The sequence below is a fragment of the Panthera uncia genome, chromosome A2, assembly GCF_023721935.1.
Source record: "Panthera uncia isolate 11264 chromosome A2, Puncia_PCG_1.0, whole genome shotgun sequence".
Taxonomy (NCBI): Eukaryota; Metazoa; Chordata; class Mammalia; order Carnivora; family Felidae; genus Panthera; species Panthera uncia.
In genome coordinates, this window is record NC_064816.1 from 136661202 (window position 1) to 136686495 (window position 25294).

Sequence of the window (25294 nt, forward strand, 5' to 3'; positions counted from 1 at the left end):
CCACCTCATTGTAAATGACAAGATTTCATCCTTTTTTAAATGTTTATTTACTTATTGGGGGGGGGGGTGGAGAAGGCAAAGGGAGAAAGAGAGAATCCCAAGCAGACTCTGTGCTGTTAGCACTGAGCCTGACCTGGGGCTCAAACTCACAAACTGTGAGATCATGACCTGAGCTAAAATCAAGAGTCAGACACTTAATCAACAGAGCCACCCAGATGCTCCAAGGTTCATTCTTTTTTATGGCTGAGTAATATTCCAGTGTGCATATATATATGTGTGTGTGTGTGTGTGTGTGTGTGTGTGTATTCTTTATACATTCGTCAGTTTATGGACGTTTGGGATCTTTCCATACTTTGGCTATGGTTGATAGTGCTGCTATAAACATCGGGGTACATGTGACCCTTTGAATCAGTATTTTTGTGTCCTTTGGATAAATACATAGTAATGCAATTGCTGGGTCATAGGGTAGTTAGTTATATTTTTATAACTTTTTGAGGAACCTCCACACTATTTTTCAGAGTGGCTGCACCAGTTTGCATTCCAACCAACAGTACAAGAGGGTTTCCCTTTCTCCTTGCCAACATCTCTTGTTTCCTGTGTTGTTGATTTCAGCTATTCTGACAGGTATGAGGTGGTATCTCATCGTGGTTTTGATTTATATTTCCCTGATTATGAGTGATGTTGAGCATCTTTTCATGTCTGTTAGCCATTTGTATGTCTTCCTTGGAAAAATGTCTGTTCGTGTCTTCTACCCATTTCTTAACTGCATTCTTTGTTTTTTGGCTGTTGAGTTTGATAAGTTCTTTATAGATTTTGGATGCTAACCCTTTATCAGATATGTCATTTGCAAATATCTTCTCCCATTCTGTTGGTTGCCTTTTAGTTTTGTTGACTGTTTCCTTCACTTGTACAGAGGCTTTTATCTTGATTAGTCCCAAGTCATTTTTTATTTTGTTTCCCTTGCTTCTGACAATGTGTCTAGTAAGAAGTTGTTATGGCCGAGGTAGAGGTTGTTGCCTGTGTTCTCCTCTAGGATTTTGAGGTTTCCTATCTCACATTTAGGTCTTTCATTCATTTTAAAATAATTTTTGTGAATGGTGTAAGAAAGTGGTCCAGTTTCATTCTTCTGCATGTTGCTCTCCAGTTTTCCCAATACCATTTGTGGAAGAAACTGTATTTTTTTCCATTGGATATTCTTTCCTGCTTTGTTGAAGATTAGTTGACCGTACAGTTGTGGATCCATTTTGGGTTCTATTCTGTTCCATTGATCTATGTCTCCGTTTTTGTTCCAGTACCATACTGTCTTGATGATTACAACTTTGTAATATAACTTGAAGTCTGGAATTATGATGCCTCTAGCTTTGCTTTCTTTTTCAAGATTGCTTTGACTATTCAGAGTCTTTTGTGGTTTCATACAAATTTAGGATTGTTTGTTCTAGCTCTGTAAAAAATTGTAACAATTCTAGAATACAATTGACTTTTATATCACTATTGAAAAATACTATCACTTCAATTGATTTGACCTCTCTCAATGTCCATTTTATTTTATTTTTTAAGTTTATTTATTATTTATTTTGAGATAGAGAGAGCAAGCACGTGAGTAGGAGAAGGGCAGAGAGAGAGGAAGAGAAAATCCCAGGCTCCACGCAGTCAGCACAGATCCCAACGCGGGGCTCTATCTCTTAAACTGTGAGATCATGACCTGAGCTGAAATCGAGTCAGATGTTTAACTGAGCCACCCAGGTGCCCCTCAATGTCTGTTTTAAAATCTAAATACAATTGGTATCTGGAGAGTAGATTTCTGAAAAGTTTAGACAGTGAGTTCTTCAGAAAATATTTAAGTCTCAGTAACAGGGAATCTCTTGATTTTTTTTTATTTGAAGCAACTATTGTAAAATAAATGGATTGTTCACAAGATTTTGAGCATTGCTTTTTCTGTATTTTATTATATTGTATTATACTTACTTGAAAACTTGATAAGTTGTTCAGATTTCAGGATCTTATCATTATTTTCTTTCAGGGATGGAAATGCATTTCTCTCAGCAAGTAAAAAATTCTATGGCAATAAGGTTTGTTACCTTTGAGTATGATTCACTGTCATTTTCTCACCAAAATCTATGAAAATTCAACATGGGAGATACTATTCTTTTAGGTGATGACATAATTCATACTCAAAATGATTCACCTCTATTTTATTTGAAACCTGCTTATTTTTCTGCATCCTAGGATGAAAATAATTTTATTGTTGGGATTCTCTGTGATCTCTAATGCTATTCATTTCAGCTGGTCTTTACATATAAAATTTCTCTATGCTTACATTTGTCTAAAGTTCCAAATAACTGAGAGTTCTCAGGGAAAAGAAGATGCTAGTACAAGTAGAAAGATTATCATTTCATAAAGACCAAAGAACAATAGAGAGAAACTGAGATTATGATGATTTTCCTCTCAAATATTTACCTATTATTATTTGAAGACTTTAATGCTTACACCAATGCTGCATACACATTACACATTTGATTAAATCTTCTTCAATAAATGAAATGAACTTCAAATAAAACTTGCATTTGATTTTTTTTTACTTTATTTAATGCAATAGTAACATATTTTACTACATCATTTTACTATGTCCAGATGATTTTATTACTTTGTCAAGGACATTTTTTTCATAATTAATTTGATTTTATGACACACAGATTATGAATATTAGGATATTAAATAAATAGCAATGAATAAAAAAACTTTCCACAAAATATGTTTTAAACTTGTCTAAATAATTTCCCTAAAATTTTAATATTTATTTAGTCTACTATTTCAAAACTTTTATTGGTACTCTAAAGACTAAATTAGGCAATATTTCTGCTATCTGGAAGGATCATAATGACAAAAGTTTATGATCCTAATAATACAGAAAAATATTATGTAAGAAGGAACCCTTATATTGAGCTAGTATTAAAAGAAAAAAAGTAACATACATCTAGGGGATATATCAATTGGTATCTATTCATAGATAAAATGTATTGGGAAAATATTATTCAATATTATGTCTACTTATATATCATTTTGTTTCAATGATGTTCTGTTATACATACCCTTTATTTCAATATCATATTATGTATACCCATTAATGTATAAGTCATTTAAAATTTCAGGATAAATTTACTTTTCTCAAGGGAAAAATTACCAGATTAATCACTTCATAGAAAAAAATTATCTTATACTTTAATAAAATCTTAAAGACAATATAGCTTAACCCCTATCATCTCTTTTCCATTTCTTTTATCCTTATTTCATGCATGGATATTGAAAATGAATGATATTACATATATATATTGAAGGCCATGCTATAATTAGTGACAGTGAAAGAACCAAAATATCTGACCTCCAATTTGTGTGATTTTTGCCCACTACAACATTCTGCTTCTGCCCAAATTTTGAGCTTTTAACATAGCCATGACTTATGAAGACTCTAAGCCTTTCCAAGCACAATTTTCCATTAGTTCCTTTTAATCTCTGCATGAAAAATACAACCAAGAAATCTGGTTGAGATAAGGGGCATTCACAAAGTTTAAGAGACATGTTTAAGACTGTGCCATGCACTTAGCATAAGAGCCAGGATCATAAATCAAACCTAAGACTCTGTATTCAGTACATTTTTTCACTAGATCACACAGCTTTTGGTTTAAATGTGTATTCAAGCCAGAGCATAGTGCCATGCTGGGGGAAAAGCAAGAGGGGTTATGGCCATAATATGTAAATGAGCACCTGCTGAAGACCACCAGAGCCATCTGCTACTTGGATTCTCATACCCATTTGCCGACCTCTTTATGCTAGCTTTTTCCCTCCGTTTTTCAGGATGTCAAGGGAGGGTCACATTTTCTAAATGATGTTAAGGCGTTAGCATTCATTGAGATCACCTCATAATGAACTTGTTAAGGAAGTGCCTACTTGATTTAGTGTACTGGTGTCCTAAACTACTTGAACGCTCTGTGGGTCATTCTTTGATTGTGGCTTACGAAAATACTTAAAGTTGACCCTATAGATTCTCAGTCATTCATTCCAGTATTCATTCCAGCATTGGCCATAACTCTTGATTTATGATTCTAGTATCCTTTAGAATCTAAATTTTCAAATCAAATCAATGTACTCATTAAATAATTTTTCCTAGTCTTATCAGTGTCTATAAAAAAGTCCTTTAGAAGATCATTCAATTGTTATTAACATTAGAAAAATAACACATAGTTAAATGGAAAATTGGAACTACACAGAAAAAAAAAACAGAAAAACGAATAAAAGACACAAGAAACTACCACACAGATATAGTTGCTCATTTTAGGTACATGTTTTTCATTGTGAGTGTGTGTATAATTTGTATGTAAATTTTAAAATATGAATATCATTATTTATGCATAACCAAAACATAGTTACATCATCCCAGGTATACAAATTTTACCATTTAACAATATACCATTAAAAATGTACCCTGTTGTCCAATATTATTTTTCAACATCATTTAAAATGGTTTCATAGTGTTTCATGATTCATAATGAATCATGATTAATTTAACCATTCCCCTTTTAGTACTTAGGTTGCTAACAATATTTTTGTTCAAATTGCCTTCTATAAAAATCATTGCATATATATATCCAATTATTTCCTTAGGAAAAACTTCTCAAGGTGGATATTGCTGGGTCAAAGTATGAAACTTACTCCCAACATACTTTTTTTTTTTTTTTTGAGAGAGAGCATGTGAGTGGGGGAGAGGGGCAGAGGGAGACAATCTTTCTTAATCTTTCTTAAGCTCAACGTTAAACATGGAGCCTACTGAAGATTGATCAAGGCTCCTCACCACCTATGTGGGTGGGGATTGATCCCATGACCCTGGAATCGTGACCTGAGGCAACATCAAGAGTTGGATACTCAACTGACTAAGCCACCCAGGGGTCTCTACTCCTCACATACTTAAAGACTTTTATATGCATTTCTCTCCTTTGTCACTATAATTTCCATTCTTGGACATTTACTATGGTTGAACACAGTTCACTTTACATGGATTTTCTCATTTATTTAGTTCAACAAAATCCTTGCTGCTGTTATGTACAACTTACGGATTTGGTGGAATATAACTAAAATTTTAATAATTTATCATATTTTTAATATACTTTATCATGTCAGCAGTATATATCCTTATGTTGTATGTAATCTGGTTTAGAAGCCCGTACTGTTAATTATCCTTCGAAGATCTTTTATTTTCTGACATAGAGAGAGGCACAAATTAAAAAATTACCCTGCTCACTCCTTCATGCACTTGTGACAAAGACCTTCCTTCAACCAAATTGTGGATACAACTACTTCCTACCATTCTGCTCATCATTTCCTTCCTCTCTGGCTCTTATCTCCAAATCCAGGTGGGTAACTCATAGGTGTGTGCTCATTAAGAACCAGTGCATGGAGTCGTTCTCTTTCTGAATTAGACACTGCCAAACAGAACTGACTTCTAAAAAAAAAATTGATCAGAATTAATTTTACTACCAAATAGAGATACTATAGAGGAGAATCTGGTGAATGGTTAAGAAGTGCCTGTAGTGAAACTAGTCATACTACATATTACATTATATGTGGGTGATGTAATGTGGTACATCACGTATTTAAGACTATGTGACCACAAACTTTTTTGTAATAAATTACATACTGTTCCTTAGCTGGCAATTCTTTTCTGACTAATGATACAGAATTAGGCAGAAAAGGAGTTCTTGGAATATGGTATTTCGGTATTAAATCATTTCATTCTATTTTTACTTTTTATGCTTCTAGTTTGGTATTTAATTCTACTCTGCTGGTATGTTAGGCTACATATCCATGCGTGTCAATGGATAATAATGAACATTTACTAGTGACTTCTTTACCAATAATAATGCTTTAACAAGAATAACTTAATATGCTGTCCTTTCTATACATGAATCAATAAAAATGTAAAGTAGAGGCAATAAATAAGATTCTATATATACCTAAATTATGAAAAATAGGTAAGTCAATTTAACTAACATTTTCAAGAGTATTATTTACTCACAGTTGCAAAAAATTATCACTTCTTTTACAATATTTGAAAGACAGCTAAGTAAAATTTTAGTCAATTCTCTTGAGATTGCATCTTTAATCATCATGCTTCTCTCTAATTAAAAAAAAAAATCTTTGTAGCTCTTAGACCCATAGTTATATTTTGTGGTTAACAACGTTATTTCACTACAAAGAACACTATTCAAGTTAGTTTCAACACTTTCAATAAACTCTAAGCTTTTAATAAGAGTAGTTTTTAGTTTCATTATCTAGATTTGTTAACCACTGTCCCTGAAAGTGTAGTGAAAAGCTTCCACGAGCTTGGAGAGGAAGAACATGCTGGCCGAGCAATTTATCACTTAGGCACACAGGCCAAAAAACACTTTGGCTCCCATGAAAGCACTTTTGAGAGCTGCAGTAGTTCCCCCTTGTCCACAGGGCATCCATTCCAAGCCCCCAATGGATGCCTGAAACTGCAGATAATACCAAACCGTATTTATGCTATGTTTTTTTCCTATACATATATGCCCATGATAAAGTCTAAGTTATAAGATAGGTACAGTAAGAGATCAACAATAGCTAATAATAAAATAGAACAATTATAAAAATATACTGTAATAAGAGTTAGCTGAATGTGGTCTCTCTCTCTTCCTCGAAATATCTTAGTGCACGGTACTGTACTCATCTTTCTCCTTCTTGTGATGTTGTGAGAGGATAAAGGGCCTACATGATGAGGAGAAGTGAGGTCGATGACATAACGTTAGGCTACTACTCACCTTCTGGCCGTTTGTCACAAGGAGGATCATCTGCTTCTGTACTGCAGTTGACTGCCGGTAGCTGAAAGCATAGAAAGTGAAAATGTGGAGAAGGGGGGACGAGTATACATTGAAAACAACCAGTCTGTTAGTGTCACAGGTGTAGAAATCTCATCTTTTAATTCTAACATTTATTTTTGGTTTTCTCAAGAATTAAGCAAAATTTCAGGTTTGATCATGCTACCTTTTTATTGTGGCATGATTTTATCGCTCCCTCTGTCTCTTAAATTTTTCTGCTAGGAATTGGCAAGTACCAACAAATATGATGGCTTCATTTCTTTCCTGAAACCAGTTTTCATTAGTTTTGCAGCAATCAAAATGAATTCCATCTTCACCTTTTATTATGTGTCCCATTCATACAATTTTTAGTTTAGTACCGAAAACCCAGGGGTGCCATTTTATTACTGACTTTTTAATTGTACCTAATTCATCAGAAGATTTTGGACCTTGCAAAATAGCTTACCAGAGTTGAAAGCAGCATGCATTCTACTGAAACCTACTGGGCTTGAAGTGTCATTTATCCAAGATCTCTCTCATGGAGCATCAGCTGTGGGCCCTATATTTTCATATTCCCAACAGTTGGTGTAGTCATGGGGATCACAGAATAACTAAGTTGGAAGAGATTTTTAGCAATCATTTTGTTCCAACCATTTGTGGCATATTTCACTGTAACTCTTCCCAATCGCCATTAAGCCATGTTTCTAAACTCTCCTGTTTTGTTGATCTTTCCAGTGAAATAGCTCTTGCATGTCGCCAACCTATTGGTTAACTTCTCTATCTTTATCCTACTCCCTTTTTCAGCAGCATTAGATGCAATTAACCATTATAGCCTTCTTGGACCACTCTATTCTCTTGACTTCTCTGCCATGACACTCTTTGAGTGGTGTCTTACTCATCTTACTTTTCTGCTTCTCATCTTACTTTTCTGGTTCCTTCTTTTATGTCCAATTTCTAAACATTGGTGTGCCCCCCAGGATCAGACTTAAGTCTCTTTTCTCCACACCCTTTCTCCATAGATAAATTCATCTGGTCCCATGGCTCTAAATAATATCTGTATTACTTTAACTCTCAAATTTGTATCTTTTTTTTTCTTTTCTTTTTTTTTTTAATTTTTTTTTTAACGTTTATTTATTTTTGAGACAGAGAGAGACAGAGCATGAACAGGGGAGGGGCAGAGAGAGAGGAAGACACAGAATGGGAAGCAGGCTCCAGGCTCTGAGCCATCAGCCCAGAGCCCGACGTGGGGCTCAAAGTCACAGACCGCGAGATCGTGACCTGAGCTGAAGTCGGACGCTTAACCGACTGCGCCACCCAGGTGCCCCTCAAATTTGTATCTTTAGCCCTGAAAGTCCAGGAACTCCAAATCATGTTATATGACCACTTCCACCTACCAATCTAGACATCTAATAGGCACCTGAAATTTTACATGTGCAAAAAAAATAATTGGTTCCCACAATCCTTTCCCTTGCATTAACAACTTACACAAGCTATACACACAGTAGCAACCTTTGAATTCTTCATTTTCCCTTAAATCCCATATGAAAGTGTATCAACACAACATGTTAACATTACTAGCAAAACTAATCCAAAATTTATTATGTGTGAGTTACCCCTAAGTATTTCTCTAGAGAATACCCCATGACACTCTTTTTCTAGACCATGAGAAATAAATGGTGAGTGGAGTGCCAACATCTTTTGGAAATGAATTGTGGAGAATTGCTTTCTCTAAAGCAAGGATACTCATGGTCTTACATGGATGGAAATGAAAATATCAACCAAAAATATCAATGCTACTATAGGTTAGCTATAGACACCAAAATTCAGCAAAAATCAGCAAAATGGATTTTTGTCTCCATGAGAGATAATGCAGATGAAAAGAGCTCTCTCATTTCTATGAGAATCTCTACAACCCAAGAGAGAACAAAGAAGGATACTTACCTATCAGAAACACAGTAAGTATTGGTGGCTCAATAGAAAGCAGCATTCATGTGGCAATTAGGATTATCTAATTTATGAACTTTTGGTGTTAGCTAACTAATGGTGAGATTATGGCTGAATAAATGGGAAGCTCCTTGAATAAAGCAAATACTACAATAATAGCAAGTATGTCCTCTGAATATCTCTCCTACCTTTCTACACAGGGACCTGGGCCATTTCCAGGGAAACTCTATGATGAGAAAGAAAAATACTAAAATTCTTGGTGACTTTGGATACTGAATTTCATCTTGAATGAGAGGAATGCCATAAAGGTGATCAGTTAGGAGATTGTAGAGATAAGGAATAAAGTGAGTGCTCACCTTAGTCCAAATATATGTTAAACCTAATAGAACCTGGTAGTCAGTTCTGTGCTTTTTTTCTTTTTGAGTGGGTGAATGGGAAATGAATATACTGAATGTTTCAATTTGAGTCTCAAGGGCAAACAGAACACTCAGAGTAAGATAATTCTAGATGTTTTATTTATTTGCTTTTACACAAAGGGGCTTATTCCAAAGGCATATGAGGGATGTAGAGGAGCACAAAGTAAGGGAAACAGGGGCTAGCAACAGTGTAGTTTTTACCATCCCTAGGCCCAAACAGATAAGAGGAGGAAGGTGTTACCAGAAACTGAAGGTTAGATGAGAGTTTAGACAAGAATGCCTTGAGAACAGCAACTTCTCAACAAAGAATGTAGCTAGCATGACTTGAATTTACACAGGGAACCAGGAAAAGAAGTACTGACTTCACTCCTTTGCAGAGAATCACTAGTTAAAACCAACCAGACATCAGAGGACTCAAAAGTTCATGATGTAATCCATACAGGTCAGCCTCCGGAGGCAGAGATCAGGATAGAAAAGGATGGCAAGTGAATCTGGAAGGGCAACATCAGGCACATTCAGCAAATGACAAACTCTTCACATTGGTTCCCTGACTTAAGAAGAAATGGACAGTGTGGAGCAAGAGAAGATTCTAGAAGTTTTTTGTTTTTTTGTTTGTTTTTGGTTTTTGTTGTTTTTACAAAACCAATATATCAAAGATAATATCAATATTTTGAAGTCGTACTTTGGTGATTCTTATCACCTCCTTAATTAACCATCTGGCTTGGTGGGGGCAGGAGAGGGAGGCATTTTGGAGAATGTAAATTATCATAAATGCAGTCAACTGTTGGTCAAATGGTGATTTTTCCCACTGAAGATTTTATTTCTACCTCTGATGAATGGTAGGCAGATATTAACCTTAAAACTTATGTTTTGTTTTGCCCAGTGTAGCTGAAAACTCCAGGAGAAGTTTGATTGCACTGAACTGGGTTAGTAATACAAATTCAGTCTTGTCTCAAAGATTTATGGCAAATAGAGCCAGAGCCTTCAAGAATCTTATCTCATGCCATAGGTTAGTACTTTGGCCCACTGATGACATCAAGTTGACAGACCTAGAAAGCCAGAATTTGTTTGTGTCTTCAAAGTCCACGTAGGACAAGTGTGTACTGAAGGGTAGGAAAGCCATGGAAAGTTCCTGCAACATCAGTGGAGCTTTTAGGGGACCAATGAGCAGTGTGGCTGTCCTGTCCAAGGAACAAGTTGCTTCATCATGTATTACTTACTTTAAGAAAGAGGCACAATACTTGTTAGACCACTTGTTATTTTGATGACAGAGTATAGCTCTGTGTAATTCAAAAAGGCAAATATTCAATAAATAAACATAAAAGTGTGCATTTATCAATATTTTGAGATAGAACAAAGGCTTTCTTTGTGCAAAAAAATAAGCTTTGTTTTTCTTTGCTTGGATTACTAACAGTATTTTTTTAATATAACCACATTTAAGTTAAGTGTTTCTAAACTGGGTGAGAACTTAGAAGCACTTGCAAAACAATTTACATGCAGAGGTCTTTACAGAATATGCTTCCCCCATTTTTATTATTGTCTCATACCTAACTGATCATAATTTTAAAGAATTTAATTTTATTGAATATTTCCATACATTTAACTTGGTTTTTAAAGAATTAACTTTCTTTTCACATTCATATTTCACTACTTTATGTAATGGTTACTTAATTTAAGCAATTCTGGATAGAAGCACAACATACACAAATAGGTATTAGAATAAACACAATGGAATTTTGGGAAGCATATAACAACTCGATTAGTAGATATAAAAGTGTTTGTGTATATAAGAGCATTTGTCAATTATGCAGATAGGTAAAAGTGAAGTAGAGATAGGTTAAGAGGGCTTCTAGTTTACCATATTTGTGTGTGTACTTACCCAAATCATCTGACAGGTGATTTGAAAGGTACTCACTCTTAGTGGGACCAAGACCAAGAAAAAGGTACTGTGTCCACAGCTTTACTTCTTAGCCCTATGACCCAACAGAGCCAATGGTGCTCAAATTGTTTATGGCAGATCAGGATACTGTATGGACTGTTAAAGAACCTCGTATGTTAGTGGTCCAACCAGCTACCTAGTGGCTGGTTAGTTACATTGGGCAGTTTCTATCATTCTCATGAGAATAGGTATTTATTTTGGATAAAAACAAAACAAAACAGATAGACTTACTAGTACCAAGGTGCATAGAGGAGAAACACGAAGTGCTGACCTAGGCTATTAATAGAATATAGGGTATTGATACACAGTGGGAACAGAAGGGAATATGAACAAAACTCAGCTGGTTCCCTGGGGAGACTCATGGTACTTGAAATGACCAATGATAGAAGTTAAGAAAAGAATACTGCAACCCTCTAGAGTAAAATCACTAGATCTTTTTTTTTTTTTTTTTTGGCTTATTGATTTTAAATCAGCCTAATATTTATTGAGCTACTACAGGATTCTCTTTGATTTCACTTGCATTATATGTTTTTAATATTTTTTAATGTTTATTTATTTTTGAGAGAGAGAGACAGAGAGCGAAAGGGGGAGGGGCAGAGAAAGAGAGGGAGAGACAAATTCTGAAGCAAGCCCAGGACGCATGGCTCGAACTCACAAACCTGAGTCGAAGTCAGATGCTTAACCCACTGAGCTACCCAGGCGCCCCTAATTTGCATTATTTTATTTCAAGTACATGAAGTGGAACATTGAAAAATGTTTGTTTACATTTAATCTCTTCTTTGGCAAATTATCTTCCAAGTTATATATGGAAGATTTTGTATATGTGGCACATATTCTCCCCCATTTTAGTAGCCTCTTCAATTTATTTTTATAATTTTTGCCATATGAAAGTTTTAAATTATTATTTTAGTGAACACAGCAATCTTCTTCATATTTTTCTCCTTTATTTTTGACCCTGGGCCTTGGTTACACTGACACTACTCTTTGTCGCTTAATCAAAAGGGAGTACGAACAGCTTCCTGTGGTTGCTACATTTTACATTATCTTTTTGGTTTTTCAGCAATTCCATCATAGGAAAAATCAATATTCTGTATTAAGTTTCCTCTATTGAAAGTGTCTAAATTTGGGGTTGGGGGTTACTTTTAATTAAGTAGAAAATCTCTGGAATTTGTTTCTCATACGAAAGGAATTTAATTGATCAATTTCCTAAAAATTTGACCAGTTACAAAAAGAGTTGTCTCATCATCCAATGTTATGCTGAAATTTAGAAATGCCATTTAAAAAAAACAAAAACATTGAATAAGTCTGTTTCTGTATTTTCCACCTGTTCCATTAGTGTTTCTCTGTATGTATGCTCTTCACAGTTTGTTTATAATCTTATAATATCTGGAAGTTTAGGATTGTCATTATTTGATGTGGTTTTCAAAATTATCTTTGTTATTTTCTTCCATTTATATTACTTTATTATCTGTTTGCATTGTATTATTCTCTCAGAAACATTACTCTCATTTTTATTAAGCTTGATAAAGAATCCTTTGGGATATTTGTAAGAGTGGCATTATTATAGAAAAGAACAAATATCTTTATAATGTCCTATTTTTGTAGCTAGGAACATGGGATGCTTTTCATTTGTTCAAGTTTTGTTTTAGATATTTAGTAAAATTTTGTAATTTTAATTATATAGGTTTGGCAGTTATTCCCAGATATTTACTGTTTTTAGCTACAAACCAAAAATATTTTATTATATTGCTTACATTTACTGATATTTTAGAAAACTTATACTAAGAGATATTTTACTTAAAGTTTAAAATACAAAAATGTGGAACTTACATGTAAAATCTAAAAAACAAAACAAACTAACAAAGACACAAAGAAATAAACAAACAGAAAGCCAGATTCTTAAATGCTGAGAAGAAACTGGTGGTTACCAGAGAGGAGGTAGGTGGGGGAATGGGTGAACTAGACAAAGGGGATTAAGATGTACAAACTTCCAGTTATGGAATAAATAGGTCACAGAGATGAAAGGTACAGCATAGAGAATGTAGTCAGTATTGTAGTGATGTTGTATAGTGACAAATGGTGATGACACTTACAACGAGCACTGAGTAATGAATTGTTGATTCAGTATGTTTTACACCTGAACTGAATATAACATTGTATGTAAATTGTATGTCAATTAAAAATTGTTTGCACTATACAAAAACCATATTATATATAAATTTGAAAAAATTAAGTAAATTCATTAGCAAATTAAAAATAATACAAAACTGGTTTCAAAATAGCAAACTAACTTCTCTGTATCCACCACTCAGATTAAACGATTAGCAAAATTTTATTGCATTTGCCTTATCAATCCCTTTTGTTATTGTTGCTATTACTCAAATATTTTATAAAATTTTCTTAACATTTATTTATTTATTATTGAGAGGCTGAGAGAGACAGAGCGTGAGCAGGGGAGGGGCAGAGAGAGAAGAAGACACAGAACTCCAAGCAGGCTCCAGGCTCTGAGCTGTCAGCACAGAGCCGGACGCGGGACGTGGGGCCCGAACTCAGAAACCGCAGATCATGACCAGAGCCGAAGTCAGACGCCTAACCGACCGAGCCACCCAGGTGCCCCTACTCAAGTATTTTAAAGCAAATCTCTGACCTATTTTGTCCCTCAGTATGCATGGTAAAAAATATGAGTATTTTCTATATATATATTAATGCCATTTTCACACATAAAAATTGGGTTACATAGTATGCATATTAAATACATATTCAAATTTCCCTAACTTTTTAAAATGTCCTTTTACTGTTGATTTGTTTCAGTTAACATCAATGTGCCAAATTAGTGTTGTTTTTAAGACTTTCGAAAATCTGGATTAGTCCTACTTCCCACTGCCTTCCTCCCCCCAACTTCCTTTTTAAAAACTTTTCTTTATGCCTTTGGCTTATAAAAACTGAATCAGTTGCTCTTAGCAAATGGATTCTGGATTTTTGTTTTCTTCTCTGTGGCTCATTTAACTTGTTCTTCTTTGTCTCGTTTTCTACAACTGACTGCTGGCTTTCAAAGCTTGATTAGATTCAGGTTCAATTACTTAGGCAAGGATATTTCCTGGATATTGATGTAAAATGGATTTAACCCATACAGTTATGGCATGAATATAACCTGAAATATAAGAAAAATGGAAGGGTTACAACCTACTTAGTCATCCAGTAATGTGTGTTTAAAATATGGGACTATACATTTACTTGATGTGTATTTAAAATAAGGGACTCGTACCTTATAATTTGGATATTTTTCTTCTCACACAATATATTTCTGGGGCAAGTCCATGCTATAATTTTGTCTAACTCATTTTTTAATGGTTTTATATACATCACATTTTATTTACCATTTCTTTACCAGTGAAAATCTTAGTGAAGTTGCTAGTTTTTTTGTACCATGCTGCAATAAACATCTCATTATGCATATGCAAAGTGTTTTGTTAATATAGATACCTAAAAGTTTCATTGATCCATCATGAGATATGTACATTTTACTTATAACAGACATCATTAAAACACAATGCTGAGTTGCTTTTTTACAACTGTGCACTGCTAGCATCAACACTAGAGTGCCATTTCTTCACAACTTTTCTAGTGCTTGGAAATATCATTTTAATTTTAGAAAAACTATTTCACGTGGGTTTAATTTGCATTTCTGTGATTTGTAAGTTACTACAGAGACCAACTATCTTTTCACATTCATTAGCCATTTGGGTTGTTTCATGCGGCGACTTTTAAGACCAAATACACGGTCAATGTTTGTAAATTTTCTGTATGCATATGTTACTTGCAGGTTTATGCATATCTATGACAATATTTTCTTATTTGTGTTATTCAAGATATCTATATCCTCATTTAGTTTTGTTTACTTGGTTCATTAATGTCTGAGCATTGTGATTGTAGGGTATTCAATTTCTGCCTGTAGTGTCACCATTTTTCCCATGTATTTTTTGAAGCTAGGTTGTTAAGTGTATCCACATTTATGACTATTATATTATTTTGGAGTAACAGTCTCTATATCAACATGAAATGTATTTTATTATATCTACTTTCTTATTAAAAATGTGTCTGGCATTTAATTCTTTTTTTTCCCTGATGTAAATATTGTGATAAAGCAATATAGATATTGCCTTTTATTTGTTTTTAACTTGGAATATATTTTGTTTTAAAATATTATATATATTTATTGAGAGTACATTTATCTTGATGAGCACTGAGTAATATATAGAATTGTCGAAACACTACACCCGAAACTCACATAACACAGCTAACTATACTGGAATTAAAAGAATGAAGGAAAATTTTAAAAAAAGAACCTTCTGGGAGTTGAAACAGTTAGTGTATTAGTAATCACTGCTGCTCCTTATGCCCTTTCCTCACGACCTGAAGAAAAAAGAAAATCAAACAAATAATAACAAAATGCTTTGTAATTATAATAGAATCTCAAATCTCTTCACTTATCCTTCATAGAAAACTGTGTGTAATAATAGCAGGAAAAACTTGTTGAGCACTTCCAAAAAACTTTAAAATTAAATATTATATATTTACATATTTAAAGACTTTCTTTTCTTTTTTTCAAGTTTTTATTTATTTCTTTTGAGAGAGAGCGGGGGCAAGCGTGCGAGCACAAGTAGGGGAGGGGCAGAGAGAGAATCTGTGCTGTGAGCACAGAGCCTGATGCAGGGCTCGATCTTACAAACAGTGAGATCATGACTTGAGCTGAAATCAAATGTCAGACGCTCAACCAACTGAGCCACCCAGGCACCCCAAGATTTTATTTTCTTAAGAGCAGTGTTAGGTACGTGGCAAAATTGACAGGAAGGTATAAAGGTTTCTCATTTACCCTTGCCCCCACACGTGCATGGCCTCCTCCCTCATTCACATCCCCTTTCAGAGTGGCACATTGTTGCAACTGATGGGCCTACACATCATCACCGAGAGTCCATGATTTATTTACATTATGGTTCACTCTTGGTGTTGTACCTTCTGTAGGTTTGGGCAAATGTATAATGACATGTATCCACCACAATAGCATCTTAAATATTTTAAATATACAGAACACACAGTTTATTCCCATGTATGCATGAGCCAGCTCTATCAATTCTAACATTCCTCTATTCTTGACTTACAATCTGGAAGATGAAATAATACTCTACATACTACTGAAACCTCCTACAGACCATTTGTCAATCACATTTTCCTTCCTCCTCTGCTCCCAGAAATAGAAACTCACTTGAATTTGTTGTTTATCAATCCTATGCATAATTCATACCATTATTTTACATGTACTTATTCACAACAAATATATTGTGTGTTTTCACGACTTCTATGTGTCATCATACTTTATGTGTCATTTGTAACCTCTGTGTCATTTCTACTTGTTTTCATTGCAAAAGTTGTTTCTGCATTTAACGGGTATTATATCTTCATTTATGTCTGTGAAAAGCTAAACATTGTTATTTTTAAAGTTCTTATCTGATTTTTCTGATAACTTATGCAGTAAATTCATAATCTGAATTTTATTTTGATGGCTGGCTTTGCCTCATGAGCATTCTAATTTTGTATGCTGACTTATTTGATTGCATTTTTTTTACTTTTTCATCTCCCTCTCCTTTCCCCTACCTGTCTGCCTATCCCCTTTCTCTCCTTTTATCTCTCTCTTCCCTTTAGAGGATTCAGAAAATTGCCATTGCTTTTACCTGGATCTTTGCTTCAGACTGGATCCTATTGTGTCTCATAACAACGTTTCAACCCACCCCACCACTCCACAATGATGTATCAGTTATTATTACTTTTGGCTTTTGTAACAGAATCAGTGGAAAGAGCAAAGGCCAGCTATAATGGTTTCATCAAATAGAGATTAGTTTTTCTCACATAAGAGAAATCTGGATGCAGGCTGTCCGTGAAATCATAGGTGTCCAAGCTTTTCCCAACTTTCTGCTTCCCTATTGTTAGCATGTGATTTTCATCCTCAGAGACTCCAGAGAGTTCTTATACTTCCATGCATCCTGAGGGAGAAAGGGAAGTGAAAAGAGCAAAGGTCGATAGAGCATGCCAGCTCTATTTAAACTTGCACAAAAGTTGGGGAAATTCCATGAAGTATTTTCCATACATCTTCTTGGCCTCCTTTTATATATGTGACAACTTTACATCCAAGGGAGTCTGAGAAGGCGTGCATTTTTTATGTTTATTTATTTATTTTGAGAGAGAGACAGAGAGAGCATGAGAGGGGGAGGAGGAGGGAGAGAGGGAGAGAGAGAGGCACAGAGCCTGACGTGGGGCTCCGTCCCAGGAACTGTGAGATCTTGACCTGAGCCTAAATCAAGAGTTGGGTGCTTAAATGACTGAGCCACCCAGGTGCTCCAAAGGCAATTATTTTTAATTAGAAGCTAAGAAAAAACTGGGAACATCTTAGAAAGAAGGGGAGAGGGAACACTGGGAAGAGGCAGAGGGAAACTAGCAGTGATTTGACAAAGATGTTGGGGTTAGTGCAGATTCATCCACCAGGACAGGGGCAGCTTGGCTTGGTGTCTGCTCACTGGCTATATCCTAATCCTCTCACCTCTTCCAGGCCTACTTCCTATAAAGCATTGCTGGTAACTCCTGTTGGCAGGATTTTTACATTTTTTAAAAAGGTTGTTCAAAAATAGAAGAAGAATATGTGTGGGCACCTGGGGGGCTCAGCCGGTTGAGCATCCGACTTCAGCTCATTATCTCACGGTTTGTGGGTTCGAGCCCTGTGTCAGGCTCTGTGCTGACAGCTCAGAGCCTGGAGCCTGCTTCGGATTCTGCGTCTCCCTCTCTCTCTCTGCCCCTCCCCTGCTCACACTCTGTCTCTCTCTCAAAAATAAATAAACATTTAAAAGAAGAAGAATATGTGATAGAGACCCTCAAAGCCTAAGATATTTACTACTTTGTTCTTTGTAAAAAAAAAAAAAAGTGTGCGACCCTGTTTTAAAGATCCAGACTCAGGCTCCAGTAGGCTTTCCCCTCATCTTCCTATTTAGCCGACTGTAGCTACCAGATATTGGCGAACATTTTTATTTTGCCATTACTCCATGGTAATTATGTTTCCTACTCTCACTTTCTGCTTTAGCTTGGAAGCCCAACATGCCTGCGACTTCATCCCACTCATTACATTACACACACACACACACACACACACACACACACATCTGCCCATATATACGTTTATAACAATATATGTGTAATGGTAGTGAATGACTCACGTATCCCAGCTCTGAATCAATCAGTAGATGAGATGGCATTTTTCTGGCTGCAGGAACTGCTTCGATAGGTCCAGGGAACATGAGATCAAGCTTTTGGTTAATTTAGGGTAAGTGTTCTCTCTAGCTAGACATAAAAGAGCTCAAATGTTTCTTGTAGACATCCCATGATCAAGGTGAAATCAGTCTTAGAACAAAACTGACATGGTAGGTGGGGGGTGGAGAAAACAGTACACCAATCACAAATTCTTTCTGCCTCTGGATTTCTGTTTCTGCGAGTCAATTATGTGCTTACTGTTCTAGGTTTCGCTCCTCAGAGCTAATGCTCATGCTAATGCCCCCATGGACCAGCAGCATTACTAGGATCTGGGAGCTTGTTGGAAGTAAAGACTCTAAGGACCCGTCCTAGACCAACAAAATGACCATCTATATTTTATCGAGAATCTCCAAGTCATTAGCAGACATCACAATTTCAGAAGTATTTCTATAGGAATGGCTCTCTGCATGTGGTGTGTGGATCCCTGGGGATTTCCAAGGTCTTTCTGTAGCATCTGTGAGGTCGAACATGATTTCATAGTTATAGTAAGACATGATTTGCCCTACCTACAGTACCTACTATTATATAGTCTTCATGGTCCTGGTGAGAAATAATGCAGAGGGGACTTTTTCTCCCTCTTTACTCTATAGTGGGCTTCTGGTTTTTCAGCATATTTTTCTCTTTCTTCTTATGCCAATGATGTGATGAGACTTAGAAGAGCCCACTCTTAGTCCGTGGAGTTTAGGTGTGGATGACCGCCTGCCCTTACTGCTCTCTCAGCAGGTATGGAGAGATAACCTAAGTTTGGCCAATTAAGTCATTTAATTCTCTTGGCCACAGTGATGGATTCAGAAATCGGCATATGACCCTATGACCCACATTGGTGCACTCAGAAGAAACGCCAACATTGTTTTTGTTGTTGTTGTTGTTGTTGTTTTTTGGCAATATTGGGAACAAGACTCTCTCCTTATCTTATTTTCTTTATAAGAGGATGGTATAGGCTAACATTGCCAGGAGCTCCCTTTGGAGATGGCTTCTCTGTTATAGCCAAGTATTGAATTTAGGTCTAAAATAATTTTGCTTAGAATCTTGAAGCATCTGCTGTGTTACTGAAGGCTGAGTCTATTTTGTGAAACAAAGGCAAGGTATAATATTAACTAGAATCTTGGCAGCTTACCAGTTCACATTAATTTCCTTCCAGATACTGGTATTGATTTTTATTCATCTTTGGAATTGATGATATTGAAACCATTATTTCCCCCTTTATTTTCATGAGTTTTTGAGTGAAGTTTGGGTAGGTTTTATGAATATCAAAAACCAGATAAAAGTTTTTAAAATTTTTTAAAATGTTTATTTATTTTTTAAGGAGAGAGAGAGAGAGACAGAGTGTGAGCAGGGGAGGGGCAGAGAGAGAGGGAGACACAGAATCCAAAGCAGGCTCCAGGCTGTCAACACAGAGCCTGACGTGGGGTTCAAACCCATGAACCATGAGATTATGACCTGAACCAAAGTCAGATGCTTAACTGACCAAGCCACTCAGGCACCCCTCAAAAACCAGATACATTTTTTTAAATGTTTATTTTTTGAGAGAGAGAGAGAGAGACGGGGGGGGGGGGGAGTGTGAGTGGGGGAGGGGCAGAGAGAGAGGAAGACACAGAATCTGAAGCAGGCTCCAGGCTCCAAGCTTTCAGCCCAGAGTCCAATGCGGGGCTTGAACTCATGAACCGTGAGATCATGACCTGAGCCAAAGTCAGACACTTAACCGACTGAGCCACCAAGTTGCCCCTATTTATCTTTTTAATTCTCAATACCTAGCACACTGTTTGTTTCACACTCATTGCTGAAATGAAAAAGGAATATAGTCATTGTAACTTCAAATCCTTCTTTCACTACACTGAGTTAATATGTTAATTCTGCAAGGAGCTGAAAACATTTTTTCAAGGTTGACATCCTATTATCTTACAAGGATCCTCAATTATACTTTCATTTCTAAAGCTTCAAAAAATATTATGAAAAACCTTACAGAAAAATGTTCCTTTAATTTAATGTTTATTGAGTACCTAATATATGCCGGGCCTTACCTTGGTTGAACAAGACACGATCCATCATCTCCACACCCAGAAAGATCCTATTTAGTGGTAAGATGGACATAAACATACTTTTAACTTGTGTTATAAGGGCAGCAGATGCAAAACCCAAAGTGATACGCTTTATCCGTGAAGATCAGAGAAGTGCCATTGAAGTGCCTGACAAGCAGAGATGGGGGGGATACTTTTTTAAAGATTTTTTATTTATTTTTGAGAGAGAGAGAGAGAGTGTGTGAGAGGGAGAGGGGCAGAGAGAGACAGAGAGAGAATCCCAAGCAGGCTCTAAGCTGTCAGCACGGAGCCCAGTGTGGGGCTTGATCTCACGAAACGTGAGATCAATTTCTGAGCTGAAATCAAGAGTCAGACGCTTAACTGACTGAGCCACCCAGGTGACCTGAGATGTGGGATGTTAATAGGCAAAAGAAAGGCATTTTCAGATGCATTAGTATTTGATGCATCAATATTTGGGGGGGACTGTAAACAGTTTAGAATTGTTTGAAAGAGGGATGGTAAGAGATGAGACTAAAGAGAAAGGCTGAATTCAGATCAAGAAGGCTGTGTTTGGGGTGCCTGGGTGGCTCAGTCGGTTGAGCGTCCAACTTTGGTTCAGGTCATGATCTTGCAGTTTGTGAGTTCGAGCCGCGCTTCGGGCTCTGTGCTGACAGCTCAGAGCCTAGAGCCTGCTTCGGGTTCTGTGTCTCCTCCTCTCTCTGCCCCTCCCCTGCTCATGCTCTGTCTCTCTCTCTGTCAAAAATAAATAAACATTTAAAAAAAATTTTAAAAAGAAAGACTGTTTGCCATATCATTCAGCTGATCACTGCTACTCACTTTTAAAGAAAATCCACTCGAAAAACATACAAATCCCTCCTGAAATAATTAGAGATTATAGTGTTCTGTGCATTCCGCCTTCTGTGGGAATCATTTATACAGACATAGGGGAGCCTTTAAAATGTCTTGCAGAAAACAGGGAAACACCCTGGAGACAATGGACAGGTGCATCAGCTGATAGACTTGAAAGGTGGATTTAAGGCAGTGGCTGTGTGAGAGGAAGGGCACTTTAAAAATAATTATTTCTTGGGGTTTCATGGACATAACCAGTGGAATTTAGAATTGATACTATATGTTATTTCACTTTACAAATATGGAGGCTATTTTATAGCCCCTTTAGAGAATGATATTTATAAATATATGAAATAGAGAGGAAGGGGTTACAGCCTCATAAACTGAAATCATGAATTTGTAGCTTTCTTTGAGACTCTTGACAAAAGATGCCCACTCACTCCTTCACTTTAGATTCAATGTCATATTCATGCATAGTTTTAAACTCTTGTAAATAGCCTGAGATCTGTTGGTTCCAATTTTATACAGATAATATTAAATTAGTTTTGGTGACCCTGGCTGTGACCTTTTCCTAAATATCTTCTGCCTTTGATGTCTTTACCTTCATTGTAATTTGCATTTTTGGTTTTATAACTCGGTTAGAGTAATACTTCTCAAAATCTTTTACATCATGACACATCTAAAAATGATACATGAATACAGTACATGAAAGGCAACAGATAAGGCTGCTTGCCTTAGGAGATCACAAGCACCAGCCTACCATACTTTGTTAGATCACTTGACACTGAAGAGAATTGCTCTCTGCTCAGACCCCGTAGCCCGTTTGCGCTGGTTGGAAGGCTCTGGGTTATTGAACGGAACATAAAATCTCGTGACTATGGGATGCATTCCTGCATTGTTTAGCAAGTATTGTGATGGCATTGGACATATGATATGTCCATATGGACATATCATATGTCCAATACCAACTGGCAAAAATACCAACTGGCTCAAGGGACAGTTGCTAGTGGCCCCATAGGGATCTTGCAACCTGGTGTGCATAACTCAGGACAATCTGCAATCATTACAGAAAACATGACTGAAAGCACATATTTGATTGATGAAGGTTCAGGAGCATTTGATAGGATATTATAAATATCCAATTGTTTTAGTTCACAAACAAGGACACTTGAGACTAAAGGAATTATTTGTCTTGACTTGAATAGAGGTTAAATGACTGGAATGTAAGCTTTATGAAGTCAGGGCAGTTGTGTTAACCGCTACATCCTATTGCTTAGTAGAGTTCATAGCACATGCAAGAAGTTTTCTGAAATGTTGAGTGCACGAGTGAATGAATTGGCCAGGGTCACACAGGTAATGAGAGCTAAGATGAGAATTACAATCTTCCATATCCCAGCTCAATGATTTGGTCCACTGTGTGTTAGACTATGTCACACTTGTTATCAATGCTCTATGAATAAATCATGTGGCACAAGGCACAAAAGGTCATGAACACATTCTAGAAATGAATATTTTAAGGACTCACCTTTTCTTCTGTTTTGTAACAGTTCCTACCCATCATATTCACAGATCAAACATGAAATATTTGGATTGCCAAAAAGCTTATACTTATTTCTATAAACATAGTTAGAAGCAACAAAGTTGCTGTTATATGGACTTCCACAACATTTATCCCCCTTTGGTGGTTATAATATTTCATCATTTTCTTCAGCAACAGAACATATTGAGATCTGTCTTTATTTCCCATTAATCAAATGATGAAAGGTAAAATTTTAAATAAGTAATTACCGATGTGTCCTCTTTGCACTAAAATCAAAATGAACACTGTCGCTGAAAGCTTATGTCACTCATGAATTCATTAAACATTCATTAACCTCACCTCAGGTATAGGTGTCCTTGTTTACATATTTCAGATTTGCATACACATGCCCTGAACAAGATTTCAAAAATGTTTATGACCCAATGACTGCCTTAATTATGAATCCCCAGGTAGATATTTGTGAAATCCTCACCCAATGTGGCTTTTTCCCCCTCTACCAGGTCCTTTATGCAGTTAATAACACTAAGATAAAACAAGTTTTCTCTTTTTTTAAAGTTTATTTATTTCTTTTGAGAGAGAGAGAGCACAAGGGGGAGATGGGCAGAGAGAGAGGGATAGAGAATCTCAAGCAGGCTCCAGGCTGTCAGCATGGAGCCCGATGCAAGGCTCGATCTCACGAATGTGAGATCATGACCTGAGCAGAAAACAAGAACCAGATACTTAACTGACTGAGCCACCCAGGTGCCCCCAAAACAAGTGAAGTTTCTTGTGGGTGCCCCCATCTTCCTTGTGGCTGCCAAAGCCAGAAGAGACCTGGAGTAGAATGCTTAGTCATGGGGAAAGCTGCTGTGCTTGGCCTGGCAGACGGGGAAAGGAGAAGGGTTCAATTCTTCACAACCTGAATGGCATCCTCATTCTCCAATGTATGGTATTATCCCACTGTTTGAGAATTGTGTTTCACAGAGAGACCCCCCCAGACCAAAAGATATTTAAATTCTTTGATAAGGCTTTTGGGATTACTCATGTAGAAATCTCCCATGTGATCCTGGGGGAAGGCAGCACCACTGGAGATATGTAACCGGGCAACTGGGCTATGGGTTTGGTGTAAATCCTCACTAGTTTTTCTTAGTACCAGATATTTTCCAACAGGTTGCCAAAATTGCATCAGCGATGGGCAGAGATGGAGGCACAGTGACGCACCTTATAGATGATACCCGATTCTTCAATGGAGACCTGATCAATCTTATTTGACGCGTAGATACAGCAGATATAAACTCTGTTTCCTTCTACCGCACCAACGAGGTCCTCTACTGTGGCATCGCTATGCAGAGCCACACCGGCCTTATTAATTTTGTATTCAACCAGAATGCTCTTCACAATTTCAGCATCCAGCTCACTCTGAGAGCAAGTGGCTGTGAGATTAATGCCTCCCTTATCCTTCTTTTTAAAGCCAATGTAAGCAGGGTTGTTGTTCAAGTGAATACTAAAGGCTTCCAACTTGTTTTCAATTATCTTCTTATGTTCCAACGGTTTCAGAACACCAGGAACCAATCAGGATCAAGTTATTTGCTCAGGCCACTGCAATGACTTCCTCTACTTTTCCCCATTCTTGGTACCCTCACTGATAACTGGGAGATTCAGGAGCTGGATCTTGGCACCTTTGTATCTGATGACACCAGGAACTATAGGTGGTGAGAGTAGTGAATTCAGGCTGTCATTTGTAATATAAGTAGTGTTGGCTTCTCCTAGGATAGAAAATCTACAAACCCAATTTGAGCATCATTTAATCTTGGCCACATCAACATCTTCTCCCAGCCCGCTATCGCGAGCTTTTGAAGTAATGTGTTCTCTGAAGCTTAGAAAGACAAGACTTCATCAGGCATAGGCGTTGTATTGTGGCCTTGTTTTTCTTGAATGTAAGCCATCTTGGCTTCAAGATCCGTGATCTTGATTCAGGTGCTGCTCCTGGTGGCAAATCCCAGGGGATGCGGTGGTCTCTATACTGCTTCCCGTCAAACACCTGGTGCAGAGCAGCCACACCCATCAGGTGTTAATGCAGTACCTGCGCATAGGCGAGTACTTCCTACTTCTAGAGAGAGTTCTACCTGTGAGGCTTACGGAGCCACACAGCGTGAAGCATTCTCCTCTCCCCCCAGCCAACTCCCCATTTTTTAAAGTTTTTGTTGTTGTGTGGGTGTCATTTCTTTATTGGGGAAGGGGATGAGTCATCCACTACGTACCTCTGTGCTGGTCCCTAGGTGCACACAGGTCGCCAAACTCTGCATACTGAATAAAACAAAGCAGAAAGACAAGTTTATTGCAACAGTTTTGACCTGCAAACTGAGAAACTGAAGGCTACCAGAGGTATG

General features: G+C 36.7%; 1 pseudogene; it reads right to left on the reverse strand.

The window, feature by feature from the left end:
• Positions 1-23808: 23808 nt before the first annotated feature.
• On the reverse strand, positions 23809-24995 carry LOC125930463 (developmentally-regulated GTP-binding protein 1-like; annotated as a pseudogene).
• Between the last annotated feature and the right edge of the window lie 299 nt (positions 24996-25294).